A 21,305-nucleotide genomic window follows, 5' to 3' on the forward strand; every position below is an offset into this window, starting at 1 on the left:
TGAAGTCATGTTGGCCTGGCCCTCCCAGCTTCCCCCTGAGCTACCCAGCCAGCTCCTGGGAGAGGGCCCAGTGTAAACTCACAACGAGGGGGAGCGAATCTTAGGGCCCTGCCTCTGATTTTATACCCAAGTGTGGCTCAATTGATTGAAGCCTCCTGACCCTGTCCTCAGTTCTTTCTGTGGCACCATCCTGCCAGAGCTGGGTCTGGGCTAACTGCGGAAGCTTCAGAGGTGGTAGAGATGCCCTCAGGGCCCTACTGCCCATCATGACAGGCTGTGAGGGCTCAGTCCTGCCTCTGTCTCAGCCGGAAGCACCCTCTCCTATCAGCATCTCCTGATTAACTCCTACCCACCCTTCTAGGCTCAGCTCAGGTGTCAGATCCTTACCTCCCACTCTACGTCCCTGTCGACTCCTTGTCTCCTCAGTGGAGTTGACACCCTACTCTGCTCCCCAAGTGGCTCAGGAATTCACCGCCGAGGCTGTTACCACACGTGGCTTGCAGTTTTTAGGTTACTGGGCCATTTCCCACCACACTGTGAGCATCTTGAGGGCAGAGAATGAGTATTTTATCTCTGCATCTGCAGCACTCAGATGAATCCAGTGTTTGTTGAATGAATGTATAATGGGAATAAAGAATGAATGAGCTGCAAGCTCCCTCTGAGCATGCTGCTGAGTGGATGCTGGTGGGCTGACCAAGTGGAGGGATGCCTGGTGTCCCAAGAACTGAGACGAGCCTGTGGGGGTAGACGCTCAGCTCCTGGTCAAGCCCTCCTCGCTCACTCAATCCCTCTTCCCTTCCTTCCTTTACGACAGTTACTGCTCTTTCTCAGTCTCTGTTAGGTGCTGGGGTTCAGGTGCAAATAAGGCCCAGCCTCTGTCTTTAGGAGGCCCAACGAAGAGCACATCGGGACAGCAGTAAACAGAGCGTGCTTCAAGCTACTGTTTCCCCCAAAGCATCCCAGGACTTGCATCACATCAAAAACCTGACCGGAAATGTAAAAAGAAACCTGACCAGGGCCCCCTTGGTTTCACCACTTGCTGGGCACAGCTGGCTTCAGGGGAGTGGCCGATTAGCATGCCACAACTCCTGTCTGCACCGCTGGAAGGATCCAGGGGCTGGGGAATTGAAGACCAGGGGAGAAGTTTTGGAGCTTCCAGAACCTAGCCAGCTCACATCAGAGACCTCATTCCCCTTCAGGGATTCATTCACTCTGTGCAGCGGGTTAATTTTTCATCAAGGGGTGGGGGTTGGAGACAGCTCTGATCCCCACTCTTTCATGTTGAGGGTGGGGGAGAAATACAACATTCTATCCATTTTATTTTTTTAGATGAAATAGGAACAGATTGTGGCTGCCAGGCGAGGCCCAGCCCTCGCAGGGCTGGTGCTGCTGCTGTGGGCTGATTAACGGTTACTGGGGAAGGATAAAGCATCCAGACAGCGCAGGCCTCCGGTGAAGGTGCCCACACATTTAATGAGCACTGGGTGATGCGCCCATGCTGAGCAGAGATTTTTTATTTTTTTTAGAAAAGTGATTTAACGTTCTAGTCCTCTGTCCCACCTTCATCTTCTCTTCCATTAGGAGATGGCCAGGCTGACGCCCTGCTCCAGCCTGGGCAGCACTCGTTATGTTCCGTTACGATAAGCCCCTTCTTCCCAGGCAACAGGGGAAACTGTTTCTGCTCAAATCTGACGGAGAACCTAACAGCTCAGGGCAGAGAATAAAGTCTCCGTTTGCTCATCCAGAAAATGGGAAAGGCAGGAACGTGAAAATGGTCTCAGATCTAAGTAAGACCAGAGGTAGCAAAGAGCTTTATGTCTGTGATCTCACCTGAACCGAATTCAAGGCATTTAGTGAATGCCTTCTCGGTCCCCCAAACTCAAAGTAACCCCAGAAGGGATGTGGAGCTGACACTGTCATTCTCATTTCAGAGAAAAGGCAACCGAAGGACCAAGTTTTATTATCTGCTCGGGGCTCAGGGGATGAGACGGAGGTGGGAAGAGAGCAGAGGTCTACTACAGCAGGGACGCAGAGTTGGCCATGAAGGACGCTCATCCCCTTCTCCCCATTGCCAGGCTCATCCGGCTGCAGGAGTCTCCCAGCTGGGCGCTAAGAGATTTCCCCTGGTCAACAAGGCTCCAGCCTGCTGTAGGTTCCGTTGGAAGAGCTGAGGATTTCCTGATTCTGTGTCAGCCTCCTAAGATCTCTGCACCTCAGGCAGCTGGGAGAGATTGTTTCAGGTCAACAAAAAACACAAAAGGCACCTACTATGTGCCTTGTGCTATGCTGTGCTGTTGTTTGTTACGTACTAGACACTTAAGACCTAGTCTAGTCCCATTTCTCAAGAAGAAGGCAATGTTATTGTTGAGACAAAACCTATACAAATGAATCTGATGGAGAATATGTATATTAAATAACAAATATCAATGCTTCTCCATCTGTAAGATGCTGGCCAGTCACCAAGGGATCTCACGCAAGTGCAGATTCAGATTCACCAGGTCTGGGTTGAGTGAAGACATGCGAGGCATTTCTCGGTCTCCCAGATGATGCTGGTGCTGCTGGTCTGTGGACCACAGCCAGGTCATGGATGGTCCATGGCATAAGAAGAGCTGGGGTGGTCAGGCAGAAATAAAATAGGCGCCCTGCAGAGCCAAAGGGTCATGAGGACACAGAAGAACTTATCACTTCAGTGTAGGACAAACTCCAGGCTGGGAGTTGGAAACAGAGTTGCTGGTACTGTCTGTGTGACCTTGGGCTGGCCACTGCCTCAATCCTGAAGTGTCTATCAAGGAAGAAAGAGTTCAGTGGTTCTCAACCAGGGCAGCACATTAGAACATCTGGGAAGCTTTTAAAATAAAACAACGCATGGCCCCCTTACCAAGTGATTTTTATGTGGTGGTCTGGGATAGGGCTCGGGCCCAGGTAGTTTTAAAAGGCTCCCCAGTGATTCTCCCATGCAGCCTGGGTTGAGGAATCATCGCACTGGGCAACCACTATGAGTTCCCCTAGTTTCCCCATCTTTTCACTTGAATGGAAAAGGCCAGGACTCCTGGCTTCTGTTCCTGGGCATGTGGCCTGGAGCAAAAAACAGTATCTGAGAACGCCTAAGAAAAGCTTTACCACAATGCCAGAAATCTGAGCATTTCTCTGGTGGAGGCCAGGTGGAGGGGCTGTCCTGCCCATCTGGTTCCCATTAATCCCAGGGCATGTTCCACATCCCTGGCAGATACTTGGAGCCAGAGCAGCCCCCTGGGTGGCCCTCAGCAGGGGCCTTTCAAGCCAAGCCCTGCTGACAGGCTGCAGGGTTCTGTGGGGCCCTCCAGGCTTCCAAGTCAGTGCCCCTCTTGGGGATAGAATCCCCAGACAAATTAGAAACCAAAGAAGGCAGATGCAGAAGGCCTGGCCTCTCTTTCATTAGCAGCCTGTCACAAAGCATGAAGGGCCTCGATAAATCCTGCAGCCCCACAGCTGCCGAGGAGACCCGGGAGAAAGAAGATTCATTTGTTCTCCAGAAGCCTGAGTCTTCAGGAATTTCCAGCCCCTTTCCTCCCCCACCTACTCAGCCAGGAACCAGCCCAAAACCACATGTTGCTCCAGGATCTGCCTATAGACACCCAGGCTTTAGAGGGAGCAGGGAGGGACTGACTGTCCCTCCTGAAGAGGAAAAGGGAGACGGTGGGGCCCTGAGCACCCCTTCCTCTGCACCACGAAGGGTGGAGAGTCAGGCTCTGTTTCCATGAAGACTTTACAGCACTTGGCTACTAACATCCTTTTCCTGCACAGGGGATTGGTCTTTGCTGTGCAAGTCACCTCTCCAGTTGGAGCTGCTAAGTCAGGCCGGTGGGTACCCCTGAATCCTCCTCCCCCACCCCCGGGTTTCTGCTTCTTCTAAATGGTACCATGCTGAGGATCAGCCTGCACTCTGGGGTCAGATGGCCCAAAGCTAAGTCCTACTTACCAACGATGTGACCTTAGGCAAGCTGACAAAACTCTGTGCCTCAATTTTCTTATCTACAAAATGACAATAAAATATGTGCCTGCTGAGCATTAATGCTGCAAGGTTATTAATACAAACACAAAGTGCCTGAGCAAGAGAAAGGTCAGAGACAAAGAGGGCCTCATCAGCTGACGAGTTCACAAGCAGCAGGGAAGGCAGAAGTGCTGGCTCAAGTGAGCTGAAGGATTTCAAGTGCAGCACGTGTCCTCCGGATGAAAGTATCAGTCACACCGCCCTCTCAGGAAGGCCGAGAAGAACCCAAGGGCCAAAGGTGGGCTGCGCACTGACAACATGGCTGTCTTTCCCTGCACATTCCGGCCAAATAACCCCTGGGAGACTGGTCAAACAGCATCACCAGCTCCTGAAACAGCAGATGTCTCTCCCAGTGGAAGCCCAAGGCCAGATTCACAAAGAACTATGGGGAAGAGGAGGAAGGAGAACAGACTTCGGAGCACTGCTCTGGCCAATGCCCCACCTGGCCCAGCCAGGTATACAGTTGGAGGGGCCCAGCAGGGTCCAGGCAGGCAACACTATGTTCCAGAGAGGGGAGGCAGGGCTCAGCACCCCTTTCCTCACAACTTTGGCAGGTGGCCTCCACGGAAGTGGACAAAGGTTGCATGGAACCCACATATAGGCTGGTGCAATTTACTTTAAAGAAATTGGGGGCCTGGTGTGGCGCCTGTGGCTCAGCGGGTAGGGCGCCAGTCCCATATGCCGGAGGTGGCGGGTTCAAACCCAGCCCTGGCCAAAAAAAAAAAAAAAGAAATTGGGGGCCTGGCATGGTGACTCACACCTGTAATCCTAGCACTCTGGGAGGCCAAGATGGGTGGATTGCTTGAGCTCACGAGTTCAAGACCAGCCTGAGCCAGAGCGAGACCTTGTCTCTACGAAAAATACAAAAAACTGAGGCAAGAGGATAGCTTGAGCAAAAGAGTTGGAAGTTGCTGTGAGCTATGATGTCACCAAGGCACTCTACCCAGGGCAACAGCTTGAGACTGTCTCAAAAAAAAAGAAAAACAAAAAAGAAATTGGGTAAAAGTTCACTTTGCAGGGGGAGGAACTTTTATGATACAAAAAGATTCTTTCCTCTATAATATTATTATTATTATTATTATTTGAGACAGAGTTTCACTCTGTTGCCCTCAGTAGAATCCCATGGCGTCACAGCTCACAGCAATCTCAAACTCTTGGGCATAAGCAATTCTCTTGCCTCAGCCTCCCATGTAGCTGGGACTACAGGAACCTGCCACAATGCTCGGCTATTTTCTTGTTGCAATTGTCATTGTTGTTTAGTAGGCCGGGCTGGGCTCAAACCCGCCAGCCTCAGTGCATGTAGCTGACGCCATAACCACTGTGCTACGAGTGCTGAGCCCCTCTACAATATTATTTACCACGGGACCTTTCAATGACAGCTTCCTAGTACCTTTAGGATATGATTTGAGTTTTAAACTCTCAGTTGAGGACAGCACCTGTGACTCAAGGAGTAGGGCACTGGCCCCATATAGTGGGGGGTGGCGTGTTCAAACCTGGCCCCAGCCAAAAACTGCAATAAATAAATAAATAAATAAAAATAAACACTTAGTTGACATGCATGTTTTCAGGAATTCAAATCTGTGAGGCTCTCACATTTCTTTTAGTTATGACTCTGCAGCTTCTAACCCACGGGTAAGAATCAGGCTTCACTACTCTTCTCCCAGTCCCTCCTCCAGTTACACCATCAAGAACTGGGCTGGGGCTTTTCTTGTGGTCCTTCATGTATGGTCACCACGTACCATCTCTCACCTATGGTGCGAACATGAGGACCAGATGCATGCTGGTATTTAACAATGGTTTTCTGAAATAACACTCCCACCGCGGCCAATTTCAAGCTACCCAGGTGAGCTCACTGACGGCAAAACTGGGAGAGAAGCAGAGTAGCACGCCATCACAGAAGATTGCTTACGTGCACCAAAGACGTAAACGACCTCAAGGGCATAGATAAGACTAAAATGCTTAGGAAGTCATGAGCTTTGGGGCATACGTTTTTTTCCTCTTTTTAAATTGCAATGTATTTAGGGGGTGCAAATGTAGGTTTGTTACATGGATATATTATATAGTGGTGAAATCTGGGCTTTTAGCGTGCCCATCACCCGAATAGTGTACATGGTACCCGGTAAATAATTTTTCATACCTCACTTCCGCTACTCACGTTTTTGAGTATTTCTGACCTTTGTTTTTGATATAACTTATTTAACACTAAGTCTGTGTAATTTAATATTAATAAGAGCTCCAGGCTTCACTACTCTTCTCCTCCCATTCCCTCCCCCAGTTACACCCATCAAGAACTAGGGTAAGGTTTTTCTTGTGGTCACCAAGCACCGTCTCTCACCCCTGCCTAGAACTTGACTGCTGCAACCTCTACCACTGTTGTCACTGCATTTACTCACAGGGTGGGAGCAATGTCAACGTTAGAGTTTAAAATGTACCCTTTTATTGATGACTTAAGGCAAACCTACAGGTGAGGTCATTTATTATCCCCATTTTACAGATGAGTATATAGGTTGAGGCTACATCAAAGCTTATGGTCCAGTGTTAGATCAAATCTAAACCCCTCAGCCTAGCTGTCAAGACCCTCTGTGAACTGGGTCTTCTCTATTTATTACATTTCATTTCTGACACCCTTTGATGCCCTGATCCCCAGTGAGGCATCAGCAGAGAACTGGGAATCTGGGGTGTGTCCCTCTCAGTCCAGTAGCAGAGCCCTTTTTGGGGCAGGAGGCTGTGCCTAGGAACACCAGCCTGAGTCCTCATCTGGGCCCTGTCTCTGAGGTATTGGACAAATTCCCCTTGGTAGCCCTGGGTCCTCAGCTAAAGGAAAAGGGGAGCAACGTCTCCACGGCTTGATTGCTCCAGACTCTGTGATCCTAGGAGACAGCACTTCCGTCCAACAGCACTTGGAAGGGCAAAGGGAAGCCTGGGTTCTCTTCTCTGCTCTGTGGCTGGATTCCTCCCAGATAAGCTCCTTCTGTTGTTCTCAACTAGAGCAGATTCCTCATCCAATCAACTCCCAAGCAGACATATATTGGTAACCTAAGAAGTTGAACCAAGAGGTGCCCTCAGAATTTGGGGGACCTCAGTAATGAAACAGCTAGAAATGAAGAATGGTTTGGGAGAGGCTGCTCAGAGCTGGGAGTGGAGGCCAGCAGGGGACCAGATGACCTCCAGAAGTCCCTGGTGTCCTCTCCTCGAGGAGGCTGGTCTTATGGGTTTCCTGAGCTAAATTGATTCCAGGCCTGGAATTCATCATTCCCTTCATAATACAAATAATCACCAAATGCGCTCAAGTACTCAGTAGCCTGGATATTCACTCTAGCAATTCTCTGTGTGGACGGTGATTAGACCATCATTATCTTAATGCTTCTTAATTTATCTTTCTGATTAGCAACTTACCATTTTATTTGCAAAAAATAGCCTTCTGCTGGGTGGAAGCCAGCCGAGCACAGCAGCTGTCATTTTCTCTATACTAAATCAGGCCAGGCTTAACTTGGTTCTCTGGTGATGCTATTTCTCGTGTGTTGGCGCAAACATGCGCCACATTCTATCATGGCTGTTGTTGCAGGGTAAAGGCTCACGCCCCAGGGGGAACATAGGCTTGGAGGTCACCTCTACTCAGGCAAGGTGTCCAGCCTAAGATACACACTCAGGGAAGGGCGCCCAGAGCCTGAGCACTCTTACTGCCCTCATGAGACAACCCACAGGTGAACTTGCTGCAGAGACTAGGAAGTTAGGTCATGGCATGTGTAACATAAGAGCTGCCATCTACAAACCACTTGCCCTGTACCAGGCATTGTGTGAAGCACTTGAGATCCATTATCTTATTTGTTTCATAGAACAACTCTAAAGGTGTGTGCCGTTGTTATTTCCACTTACAGATGGAGAGGCCACGGTACTTTGCACCTGAGGTTCTACAGCTTGAAGAGGGCAGAGAGAATTTTGAGTCACAACCAACGATCTTAACTGCCCTAGCAGAGCAGACACGGCACACGAGATGAGAGATTTCAGGGCAGGCACCATCAGGACGACTCTCGAATAGTAACACTTGCCTGGTTTTCCACTTACAGAAATGTCCTGAGTTAACAGGCACCTCTCCATCCTAACCACAAACATCCTTCTCTTCCCACTCCCCACAACCACGAGAAATTAGTTTCTCTCATTCAAACTTTTCCTACCTGTCTTGTTTGGGGCCAAAAGTTTTCATTTTATTTTTTTATTTTATTTTATTTTTTGTAGAGACAGAGTCTCGCTTTATGGCCCTCGGTAGAGTGCCGTGGCCTCACACAGCTCACAGCAACCTCCAACTCCTGGGCTTAAGCGATTCTCTTGGCTCAGCCTCCCGAGTAGCTGGGACTACAGGCGCCTGCCACAACGCCCAACTAAAGTTTTCATTTTAAATGACCCTTCTCTTCTTCCATCTTTTAACTTTGAAGAAACCACACTATTTTCTGATTTCTCCTTCCTTCCAGAAAGTGTCTTTATTTCATTCTACCCCAGAAACATACAGGAATGGTCCTGGCACATCTCCAGCCTGCCAATGTCCCTAAATAAATAGTCCCACTATCAGAATTGATTCCACTTGAATATTCAAACCCTGTATACACTTGCATACAGGCGGGCATAAAGTTCACCTGCATTTAAAAATTCCACACTATTTTAAATTGCACACGAACTTTATGGCCACCCTGTATTTTGATTGTTCCTGCCTCTTCCAGAAAACAGTATACCTGGACATTCAGGTTTGTAAGGGGAGGCGGAAGCATCATTACCTGGCTCCTAAAGTCTCCAGAGAAGGTCCTGGGGGTAGAGGGAACACAAGAGAGCAGCAATGTTGGGTGTTAACTCCAATCTAGGTTCTTGAGGTGCTACCATTCATTTTCCTGGTAATATAAGCTGTATCTATGAAACCCTAGCCTGCCCTGTCCAGTGTCATAGACATTAGCAGCATGAGGCTATTTAAATGTAAAACTCAGTTCCTCACTTGCCCTAACCACACTTCAGGTGTTTAATTGCCACACATGGATAGTGACTACCAAATTAGCCAGCACAACATCGAACGTTTCCATCATTGCAGAAAGTTCTAGACTAGCCAGCACTAGTCTACTAGTCTACTAAATTTAGTCCTCTTAGAAGTCTTTGTATACAAAGCTAATGCTGAGAAGGCTCCAATGTAATGAGTCATGGTCAAATACTTCCCTCACTGGATTACAGAGACTAGGGCTTTTCAGAGTGTGGTCCCTGCACCAGCAGCATCACCTGGGAACTTGTTAGGAAGACACATTCTCAGGCCCCACTTCAGACCTACTGAACCAGAAACTCCAGGGCCGGGGCCCAGCAGTTGGTGTTTTAGCAAGCCCTCCAAGTGGTGTTGATGCCACCACGTGTTGGGATAGATACAGTAATTGTGATGCCATAGACTGAGAGACCGCTAGGTGCCAGTCTGAGTGGTGAGCACTTCATGAGTATCATCTCATTTAAACCTGGAAATGACAGGTGAGATAAACAGAAATTCCCCTTTTATAGACCAGGAACTGAGGTTCTGAGTAGGAAGTAACTACCCTGAGGCCATGCAGGAAGGGGTCAGACATACTCTGTGTATACTCGGCTGCAGATGTCCATCGCCCAGAAAATTGGCAGAGGCAGGTTTTTGAACCCAATTTTGCCTGACTGCAAAGCAGGTGCACTAACACCAGCTGGCTTGGCTTGGCGCCTATTGCTCTGTGGTTAGGGCACTGGCCACATACACCAGGGCTAGAGGGTTCAAACTAGGCCTGGGCTTGCTAAACAACAATGACAACTACAAAAAAAAAAAAGTCCCAGCTATTTGGGAGGCTGAGGCAAGAGAATCACTCAAGCCCAAGGGTTTGAGGTTGCTGTGAGCTGTGACGCAACAGCACTCTACTGAGGGTGACATAATGAGAGTCTGTCTCAAAAAAAGAAAATAATAATAATATAAAAAATAACACCAGCTGGCTTGAAGGTACTTGGGAGATCTCATCTGACAAGCTGGGCAGTGGGACCCAAGGCAGCAAAAGGAATATAACTAAAGCCCCTGCTATGCAATACCACACTGTCATGGCAACAGCAGTCTACTTTGCCCCAAATGGGGAAATAGTTGGGTTTGAGTAACTCAGCAACCAGACTCTCTCTACTTGGGACAGTGGTCTTCCCTACATCATTCCTGTTTTGCTAGGCATTCGAGGATCTTGTTTTAAGGGTACATGTGAGTTCATAGAGTTGAGTTGCTCCATAAATAAAATTCTTCCCTGGATAACTATAGATTTGCTTTTCTTAAGAGTTCCAGAAAACCTCCAGTGATTGTATTAGGGGATTAGAGCTAGAAATTGCTGTTCTTCCTTTAATCTCTGTAGTCATCCCGGGGCTAGTAAGCTGGATTTTATAGGAAAGGAAACATGACTTGTTTTGTACAAAAGTCATGTTTCTGAGATATGGTATTCAACAAGAATCCAGTTGAGCACCCATGTTATCCAGCTACTTTCCCTCAGGTCATTTCACTCAATCTTCAGAATTGAAGAAAGAAAATAATAATAATATAAAAAATAGGGACCTATTATTGAAGACAGTAGCTATTGTTACCCCCATTTGATAAATAAGGAAAAAGAGGCATTCAACTAGTAAGTGGCGGCCAGAATTCAAACCCAGGTCTCCTTGTTTTGCAAGTCCCCCTCTTTACTATACCATACAAGCCAACCTTGTCTAGCATAGAGGTAAATTAAGAGAAGGGACTCTAGGGTCTTGGGATCTGGGAATCTGGGCATCTGAGGACGGAAAGAAGGGAAAGAAGTTTTATATGATTGCATGTCAGCCACTGGGAAGACACTGAAGGAACATTTCTGAGAGTATTTGTATAAATTGGACCTGCCCTGCACATCGCTAGACTCATATTTGGCTGGTCACGTGTATAGATCACAGGAGTCTGGTCCCTTTCCTCCTGCGGTAGTTCTGAGCTGCTGCTGGCCACAGACTCTTGCTGACCCACAGGGGAGGCACGGCCCCAGCAAGTGGCCTGAGCACCACAGAAAGTAGAACCTCATGACAGCCCACCATGAGCCATGACCAGTATTCTCTGGATTGTCTCTAGAGTGTAATCAATTAACCTTTGGTTCCAGAGAAGCTGTCTAGGTGGTACCCAGGAAGCCAGCTCAGTCACTGTTTCCTCATGTCTTTTTTTTTGGCCAGGGCTAGGTTTGAACCCGCCACCTCTGGCATATGGGACCGGCGCCCTACTCCTTGAGCCACAGGCGCCGCCCGTTTCCTCATGTCTTAATCCTGGGCTTGGCCACCCTCAGGGGCCCACCCTCTGCCCTCCTGGAAAGCAAGCAGGAGTCAGGAGGCAGGGAGGGGTCAGACATACTCCGTGCATAGCTCGGCTGCAGATGTCCATAGCCCAGGCAGCTGAATGCTGCCACGCCTGTGCCATCACTCAGGAAGCTGAGCAGGGTATGAGACCCCATGGGGCTGTGTGGGGATGTGTGAGCATATGAAATCTGGAGCCTCTTTCTTGGGGGACCTCCACACCTACTCTTGATGGAGAGCACTGAATAGAAATAGGTATCACCCCCATACTCCCTGTGACCCTTGCAAAGGAACCTGAGCCAGGCAGCCCGAGTCAACTCAAGTCTAGTAAGAGTTTCCTGGCGATATTCTAATAACTCTCTAAATTCTCTTTCTGAGTTAGACCGGCTTGTGGTCCTCCTTCCCCAACAGCTTGGATTTTAAAGTCCAGTGGCAAACGCCTAAAAACTAGAGATGAACTTTTTAGAGGACACTTGGCCTCTCCTTACCTCAGTGCAGATGGCCTGGGTCCTCACCTCCCCCAGCCTTCAATTCCCAGCCAAGGTCCCCAGGGCCATTCCCCAGATGACCACAGGTTGAGAGGGGTGTTTATAAGCTGAGCTCCACGCAGCCCCAGGAGCCTGGGTGCAGGTTCAGGCTGTCACGAGGTGCATATCAAAGCTGGAGTTTAAAAACTGTACTGGGAATAGTGCAATTATCTCACTTCACCACATTTCTCAGCCCCGACTGAGTTTTAATTAAAGCCAAGTAAAAACAGAGTCGCCATTTCAGATATCACCCCACTGCATACTGGTTTAAAAAAAAAAAGGGAAGGAAAAAATCCTTTATCAGGGACTTAAAATTTTTCTGTGGGTATCTTCCAGCTCAGTTGGATATTAGTCCCTTTAAAGGGAAAAATATATATTTAATATATATGTATAAAATGAGTTAATCCCCCATAATCTCCTTGAGTTGTACCTAAAACACAGTTTCTTGCAGGTGACCTTTTCAGAAGAGGCTGTTGCTATGGCAACTGCATTGTTTGATTCAGTCAAGAGAAAAATACTGCATGGAAATGTATTTAATTTTGCTTAATTTGATGCCGTATTTAACACTTGCGCAGGCTGAAAAGAGAGAAGGACTGAAAGGCAGGCGCCAGCTCCTCGGGGCCATGTTCACTGGTACCCTATCCTGAGCAGCAGAAGGGCTCCCCAGATACCGTGACCCACTGGGACCTGCCTCTGGCATAGGAGTGGGGGGCCAGGACTCCCCTGTGTTCTGCTTCTGAGGTGCTCTATGGGAAGGAGATGGGCAGGGCCCACCAGACACCCCCCAGATGCTGGGGTCATGGGGTAGGTGCTGCAAATTGAATGGGAATGTAGCCCAGAACAGTGACCTTGATCCAAAGCTCTTGTTCTGTTGTTCCCACAGGCTGCCTTACTTTCCTCTGCAATATGAAGCAATTGAATTAAAAAGCTTCTGGGGTCTCTTTTCCACTAAGCCTGTGAGTACCTACAGCAAGTCTGTGTCCTCAGCCGGGTTTTGAGCTTCATGCAAGTAGCCCTAGCAGTGCTGGGTACAGGGTAGATAATTCAGTCGCTTAGTCAGACAGGAGCCCACTCCTGAGAGGCTGGGGTGCAGCCTTGCCCACAGCAGCCCACAGGCCACTGCAACTACTTAGTGCCACACAGGATGCCCACAGTCATGGGCAGAGACCCTAAATCCAGATGAGCGAGGACACTTGATCAAGGTACCGCGGGGGGTGACAGGGTGGGAGTGCAAGCTCCCACAGGGTGACAGGGTGGGAGTCCAAACCACCATGTGGTTTCCATGCTGATAGGCCCAGCATGACAGGGCGGCCTCCCAGCTCAGCCCGGCTGGGAGAAGAAACTTCCCCAGTCTCCTGCCCCTTCCACCCTGCCTCAGACAACAGCATATACTAACCCCATCGAGCTTGATGACCGTGGACACATTAATTGAACTCTCTAGTCCTTACTTTCTTCCTCCAAAAAATAAAAAAGTTGAACTGGGGGTATCTAAAATGTCTTTTTTGCTTTGACATTCCCTGTGATAGGAGTCTTACCTTCCAACACCACATGCGAACAGCTGACACACCTCCAGTGGTGGCCGTGTCAGCCACCCAGAACTTCGTCACCACCTGGTACTAACTGTAGTCAGTCCAGCCCTTCAACGGAAGGCCCTGTCTCTCTTCCATCACCCACTGCTGTACCTTGAGGGCTAATCCCGTCATGCCTTGCTTCCCATTCTCCTGAGCCTCCTGGATTATGCACCACTGCATAGACACTCAACACCATGCTGACTCCTTCACTTTCTTGCTTTTAGGTAAACCCAGCTTCCCCCAAGGATGTGTTTCCTCAGAAGCCTTTTCTAATTGAGGCAGTTTTTTTTTCTTTTTGCAGTTTTTGGTCGGGGCTGGGTTTGAACCCGCCACCTCTGGCATATGGGGCCGGCATCCTACTCCTCTGAGCCACAGGCGCCGCCCTGAGTCAGTTTTTTCTCCTACATCTCACGTACTTGAGAACCAGAACGCAGGCATGTGTAAGCACTCCTTGCTTTTCACTCCAGTTTCTTTTCTAAAAATGTTTTAATTGATATATAATAATTCTACATAGTTTGGGGGGTACAGGTGATATTCTGATACCTATATACAATGTGTAATGATCACATCAGGGTAAACTGGGACATCTATCACCTCAAACATTTTCTTTGTGTTAAGAACATGTAATTCTTCTTTTCTAGCTCTATTGAAATGTACAATAAACTTGTTAACTATAATTTTCCTATTCTTCCATCAAATACTAGAATGTATTCTCTTCTAACTGTACTTTTGTAAAAAAAAAAAAAAAAAAGAAAAACAAACCATGGAATAGTTCATGAACTTGCATGCTGTCCTTGAGTAGGGGCCCTGCTAATCTTCTGGTATCGTTCCAATGTTGGTATATGTGCTGCCGAAGTGGGCATGCACTGCAGTTTCTAAACTTTATTTTTTCAGAAATCCAAGCTCACTTGACGCACTTACAGTCGGACCCATGACCCCTCTTACACAGATAATGCTGTCACTCTACCTGCCTCCTGGTCATTCCCCCTCTTCTATGGATGGCTTCAGCCCCAGGATAGCTGACTCCTTCACCATGTCATTCCTGCCCTCACCGTTGCAGACCTCAACAGCCATGCAGTGATCTGTTCAACACCCTGGCCTCTCAGGTAGCTGACCTTCCTCTGGGCCTACAAGCTTTTACTCGCTTCCTAGTTCCCACAAGCTTTTACTCACTCATATGGCCACGCCTTAGACACACTGATAACTGAATCACCTGCAAAATGTAGATTGCCGACACCCCACTTTCTGACCATTGCATCCTCCTCAAGCCTAGCTCACTCTGAGACTCCCACTCCAGCAAACCTTCAACCTCATTTCCCTAAGAAACCCTTTTTTTGAGGGCCAGGTGCAATGGCTATAATCCTAGCATTCTGGGAGGCCGAGGCAGGTGGATTACCTGAGCTCACAGTTTTAAGACCAGACTGAGCCAGAATGAGATCTTGTCTCTTACAAAAAAAAAAAAAAAGAGCTGGGCATTGTGGCAGGCACCTGTAGTTCCAGCTACTTGGAAGGCTGAGGCAAGAGAATCACTTAAGCCCAAGAGTTTGAGGTTGCTGTGAGCTGTGAAGCCATGGCACACTACAAAAAAAAAGTTACCCATTCCTATCACCTGCAGGTGCTCACTTCCCTCCTTCCCCAGCTCTGATTCCATGACTCGACACTTGCACTGCTCCCTCGCCAACAACCTCCCTCCTCTGTCTGCTCTCACAGAACTTTAGTCCCGGCCTTCTACCCACTTATTCGGGGTCCGCACCATAGCAGCTCAATGTTACTGGAGAAAAATGACACAAATTTGCTGACTAGACTCACTTCAAACATGACCACAAATCTCACTCAACACTGTCAGAAAAACCTACTACACTACCCTAGAAAATTCAATTTCCCAATCTCTGGGGGAAACTCTTATACTTTCTTCTCTCTCCCCGAGTCTGCAACACACCCTCCTCGACTCCACTCTCAGCTGACCACCTTGTAGTATATTTCACAGAGAAAACAGACTTCTATAAGATGAGAACTACCGCATCTTCCCATCAACAAGCCCTTTGTTGTATCTGCCTCAGAACCAAATATCCTCCCCCACTTACAATGGACAAAATGTCCTGGTTCCTACCCAAGGTCAACACCTTCCCTGGGCTCTGAGCCCACTCTCCTGTGCCAGTCCAAGCACTTTCTGAGTTTTCTTGCAACTCTTCTATTCTTGCATTATCAGTTTTCTCCTCTTTAACTGGATCGTTCCCATCAGTATGCAAACACGTCTTCATATCACCCTCCCCTAAATCAACCCAGCCTCAGCTTTCTATCTCTTTCTGAGCTCCCCTTCAGGGCAAGTCTATTCAAACTAGTTGTCTATACTCACCCTGTCTACTTTCTCACCTCCATTCTCGTCCCACGCAGTCAGGATTTATTACCTATTACTCCACCACCAACAACCAGTTATCAAGATTACTAACAACTACATCTTGCTGAAGTAGGTAGTTGATTCTCTGCATTTGGTGCAGCTGGTCAATTGCTGCTTCTCAAAACTCTTTCTCCAGGTCCTGACACCTTACTCATTTGACCTCTCTCCTACCTCACGGACACTCCTGTTCAGTGTCCTCTCTTGGCATTGCCTAAAAACGCTGATGCACACTCTTCCCTTCTGCATGATGTCTCCCTATGTGATCTTGTCAGTCCTGAAGCTTTAAATACCTTCTTACTCACCCAGGTCTCTCAGATTGACATCTCCAGCCATACCTCCTTCCAGACCCTCAGACAACTGTATCAACTGTCTACCTAACATCTCCACTTCAGTGTCTCAAGGGCATCCTAAACTTAGCATATTCAAAACAGATCTCTCAATGTCCCTGCTCAAATCCTTATACTGACCCCCACACCAAACCTTCCTCAACTAAGTAAAAAGTGCATCCTCCACCCAGTTGCTAAAAACCTGGGAGTCAGTCTTGATTCCTTCCTTTTCCTCGAATACATCCAGTTCATCAGGAAGCCCTCAACCACCTGAATCCAGCAACATTGGTCCATCCCTGCGGCCATCCAATGCCAACCAACAGAGCCTCTGTCAGGCCCCCTTGACTCCCACGACCACCATGGGTTGTTTCTAAAGCACAGTCAGCGCCTGTCACTCTCCCCATTACAGCCCTCCATGGCTTCCGACTGCCTTTGTGTGGTCTCCTGAGATCTTCTGCACGGCCCTTCTGTGTCCCTCGACCTCATTTTTCTTTTCTTTCTGGCCTCATTTTTCTTCACGATCCCTCTTGACTACTAATTTCCCAGGCACACTTGTTTGGGCCCATCCTGTGTATTTTGTTCCTGCTTTTGCTTTTGTTTGAGTTGCTCTCCTCTCCATCCACCTCTCCATCCACCCATAGCTGCCACCTTCTCATGCCTCAGGTTTCAGTGCAAATATCCTGTCCTCAGAGAGCCTTCCCCAACATCCAGGCAGTTCCCCACGGGACTCTAACTTCTTCTCAGCGCTTATCAGCACCTAACATTTTCTTATTTTTACATTCCCTTTGGTGTTTATTCACTGTCCTCCTCCCACTTAGAGTACAAACTCTCTGATGGCAGAGGCTCTATTTTGTTCAGCACTACTCCCTGCACCTGCAAGAAAGCCATGTACACAGCAGGCACCTAGTGTTTGGTGATCACCTGAAAGAAGCCATTTGTGAATAAACGTATTATCTCACTTATCTCTGTGCCCCAGGACCAGATCTGCAGCCACGCCTGGCTCATAATCGGCACATTATAAATGTACATGCAGCATCTTGGAGTTGGGCATCCTCTTAGCACTCCTGATCTGACCTATCACCTACACTAAGAGTTTATATTTATTCTAACTCTAGAATAAATAGATGTGTGGGTGGCAGAGGGGTCCCAGGATAGAGGACAGTGCTTAGCCAACACCTGGGCCTGGCCGCCTCCTGCTCCCACATCCACTTTCTCTCTTTTTCTCCCACCTGCCCACCCTCCTTTTGCATTTTCTTCTTTTCTTGTTTTGCCTGCCTGCCTTTTTGGCTGTTTGCTCAGAAGCTGGGCTCTGTTTGCTGAGCCTTTATTCATTTTCATATTACCTGGGATATTTTCAGCTATTCCTCTGGGTTTTTAGGAGAATTTCAAGTGGCAAGAAGCATAGTGGGCTGCAAAGGTAAACACCCATCCAGGAGCCCTGAGCCTGCCTGGGCATGTGCTTATCTTATCAGCTGCCCTCTGACCAGCACAGCCACTCTCTGTGGGCCCAACCCACGGCCTCTCACCTGGAGTCCCTAGGGGGCTGGACACACTTCTAAGCAGGCAGGCTGCGAGCCTTCTGAAATCCAAAACTGATGCAGAAGCCCTGGCTGCTTAAATTCCCAGATGACAGGCAAGGACATGCAGGGCCTTCAGCCTGCCTCCCCTATGCACGGTATCCTCCCTGCACCTGGGCCAGACCAGACCGACATCTCAGTGGTGCTGTCATCGCTCTCAGAAACAGGCAGGTGGAGAAGTTGATTGCCTCACTTCTGAGAAGCCGCTTCAGAAACACTGATTCCTCGCTGCTCTCCTCCGTACACACCAGTCCCGTGCTAAGGGCACTGGGAGTCAGCAAGAAGGATGAAGAAGGGAGGTGCCATAAAGAAGAAGGCTGGTCCTCTTGGAGGAAGCCGGAGAGTCGTCCCTGTGCTGTGTTACTTGACACAATCAAAGCGTAGAGAGCAGCTCTTTCATTCTCACTGCAGGTCCAGGGTAGAGCAAGGCCTGACTTCCCTCCCTTACAGAGAAAGTGAGGAAAGAGTACACGGAAGGCAATGCAAAGTCAACGGAACACTGAACCTCAGATGGAGATGTGAGCTTGAGTCTCAGTTGTCCCTTAGGTTAGTCATGTGACCTTGGTAAGTCACTTAAACTTTCTGCATCTCAGTCATCTCAATTGTAAAATTAGGACTAAAGTAGCCATCTCAGGGTTGATGTGGACGTTAAATGAGGTAACATACGAGTAGGTGCTTAGCAATCAGGCTTCATAAGATGCTGGAAGAGGCCAGTTATCATTTTTCATCCTGAATCAGACATTCCATCGCTAGATCAATCATGTAAGGGTCCAGGGTCAGTCACGCTGAGACAGGCTTACAGAAGGACACCTGGAGAGCTTTCCTCACTCTGCCACTACCCTGGCAAGCCAGGGCCACCACCATAAGCCACCCTTGTTCCCACCTGAAATACTCTCCCCTTCAAGCCTCCATGTAATTTGTATCAAATGTTCTAGGAAAGTAGGCAAGAGGCCTGGGTTATTGGATATTTGTCAGGTTTAATAAAAGCCATTGAGTGGCTCCAGGCTTGTCATGCTCTCTGGTTTATCACTGTGGTGCTGACAGGCCCAAGGCCCTGCCACTGCAGGCACTGGACATTAGGAAATAAGAGCAGGTTTTATTAACAGAGCCAAGGGACCCAGTGGTGCATCTGTCACCTGAGTAGACAAGGGCAGCTTCCCCGTAGGCAATGGCCCCTCAATGGCTCCACCGGGAATTATGTCCTTTCTGGGCTCCATGGGCTGAGGTGGAGCAAGGCTCACAGCAGAGATGCTTCTTTATGGGCCTTGTAGGATTATTTTTCCTGGAAAAAGTCATCTATTTGTTGCTATCCTTCCCTCAACTCAGCCATTTTCATGACAGAACACACATTGAAAGACTAAGCAAAACTGAAAACCAAGTACCCAGCAGAATGCTCTGTGATGCAGTGCCTCCATGGTGAGTACTGAACAAATCAATGAATGAAGGTAGACAGATGCTCTTTGACTTGGGACCGGGTAGGGCTTGGGAAGCAACTCGAGTGCAAAGGAGAAGAGAAGGTCTGTTCACAAAAGGAAAGTATAGAATACTTTCCCAGGCAACATTTAGCACTGAGGAAGTCCAGGAAGAGATGACCATGTCTTGTCAGATTGGACATAGTATACAAATGAGAACTTGGTCTTACAAATAAGGTGGAAGCCCATTTTCTAAAGAAGGGCAAAATGGCCAAGTTGGGCTTACAGCAAGTTCTGAGCAATAACCCAGAGTTCCTTAAATCCTTCTTAAGAAAGAAGGCCAGAATATATCTTCGGGCCAGGTGGGATCCTGCCCTGTGGCTGCCCCAGTAGACAGCACAGGATGGTGAGGCAGGGAATTGCAAAGTCATCTAAACTTCCTCCCTCCAAATCCCCAGACAGGATCATCAGCCCCTCGGAAGGACCCAGAAATCGAGTCACGGGGATTATTCCTGCAGAGCCTTCTGTGTCACCCCAAAGCAGATGCAGCTCAGACAATTAAGGGTCTGTGAGATGTGTGGAAACCCTTCCCCCACTCCGCTCATGTCAGACACGCACCAGGCCAGTGGTCCTGGTCCAGGAGCCCAAGTTGGGGCAGAGAGCAGGTTGCTGGTAATGGTTTCCACATTTCTTCCCGCCATCTTCTTCTGGGAGATATGGAACGCAGAGCACACCAGAGCTTCTCCTGGAAGGTGGGCTGGGGGCCGGGTGCTAATTGTTCTAATTTTCTCCACAGTGGAATAACAGGCTAAAGAGTCCACGCTGGCTTTCCAAACAAAGAGTGGCAAATTGTTAACTACAAAATAAAAATTCTTTTCTAGGGCATTAGTTGTCCTCTCATTATTCTCTACCCTCTGAAAGAAGTAATGAGAGCCGGGGCCACAAGTGAATGAGAGACTTTTAGCTTGGGGACACATGCTGAATGATGCTAGGCATGGGGACAATTACAGAAGATATTCAATAGGGGGAAAGGCTGACAAATGCCACATGAAAGCTGAAATTAAAACCCCTACAGCTTCAGCTCCAAGTGTGGGTGCTTAAAATGACACAGGATCAGCAGCGCAAGGCACAATGTCATGGCCGGAGCTGCAGTCTCCCACTGGGAGAGGGAGGACCACTGCAGGGGTTCAGAGAAAAGAACGCTAATGCCAGTCATTTGGTTTATAGCAGAGGTCCTCAAACTTTTTAAACAGGGGGCCAGTTCACTGTCTCTCAGATGGTTGGAGGGCTGGACTATAGTTCAAAAAAAAATATGAACAAATTCCTATGCACACTCCACATATCTTATTTTGAAGTAAAAAAACAAAACGGGAACAAGTACAATCACACCATCTCATGTGGAGTTTGAGGACCCCTGGATAGGATCCCTCCTTGCGACAGTGGGCCTGTGGTCGTCACAGTCTTATTTGCAAAGTTGTGCTAAATTCATAGGGTTTGGTAAATTTGGAAACACTGAGTTGGCCCTTAAAACCTGGGGCAGAAGCTGCCCTCTGGATAGATTCCTTCACATAGCCAGAAAGATTGTTTAATGGGGAAAGGGGATGGGCAGGGACAATAGTGGACTTTTCAGGAACTGGGTATTCCCATCTGCATCCCCTGCCATGTTTATCATTGTTGCTCCAGTGCCAACAACAATGACCAGCTCACAGGAAGCACTCAGTAAACATTTGCTAAATGATACACGCATGAGACCCAGCTATTTGCCACTCAGCCCCAAGATAATCCTTTGTGAGCACTGACCAAAACTCCAAGAACGACCATTACCCCATTCCCAGTCCCCCAAAAGATATAACAAATGCCCTGCATCTAAATGTCCACTTGAAGAGACCTAGGCCACTCTCCTCTCCCATTGCACTGAAGATAGAAGTGAGTTTCCTCTCTTATTTCCAGATGGACTGCCAGCCCCACAAGGACTAATAGACACTATCTGTAGCCATTGACTGACACACACAAGTGACAAATGGCCAACACGTCACTCTGGGAGACTTGAAAGCACCTCTGCAAGTGTTAGTAGTCAGGATGGATTCCTCAGCCCTGGCATTAATTGTAGCCCGTGCACTATGATTACAAAATGAAATTAAATGACA

General features: G+C 48.2%; 1 protein-coding gene and 1 non-coding gene across 3 annotated transcripts in view; both read right to left on the reverse strand.

Annotated features, from left to right (window-relative positions):
- Positions 1–21,305, reverse strand: part of PKNOX2 (PBX/knotted 1 homeobox 2) — a 273,163-nt gene that overhangs the window by 148,728 nt on the left and 103,130 nt on the right. The gene's annotated exons all lie outside the window — the stretch shown is intronic.
- On the reverse strand, positions 14,203–14,308 carry LOC128589433 (U6 spliceosomal RNA). Its single transcript, XR_008381011.1, has one exon. It is a non-coding gene; the product is annotated as a U6 spliceosomal RNA (small nuclear RNA).

Source organism: Nycticebus coucang, chromosome 6, assembly GCF_027406575.1.
Source record: "Nycticebus coucang isolate mNycCou1 chromosome 6, mNycCou1.pri, whole genome shotgun sequence".
Lineage (NCBI taxonomy): Eukaryota > Metazoa > Chordata > Mammalia > Primates > Lorisidae > Nycticebus > Nycticebus coucang.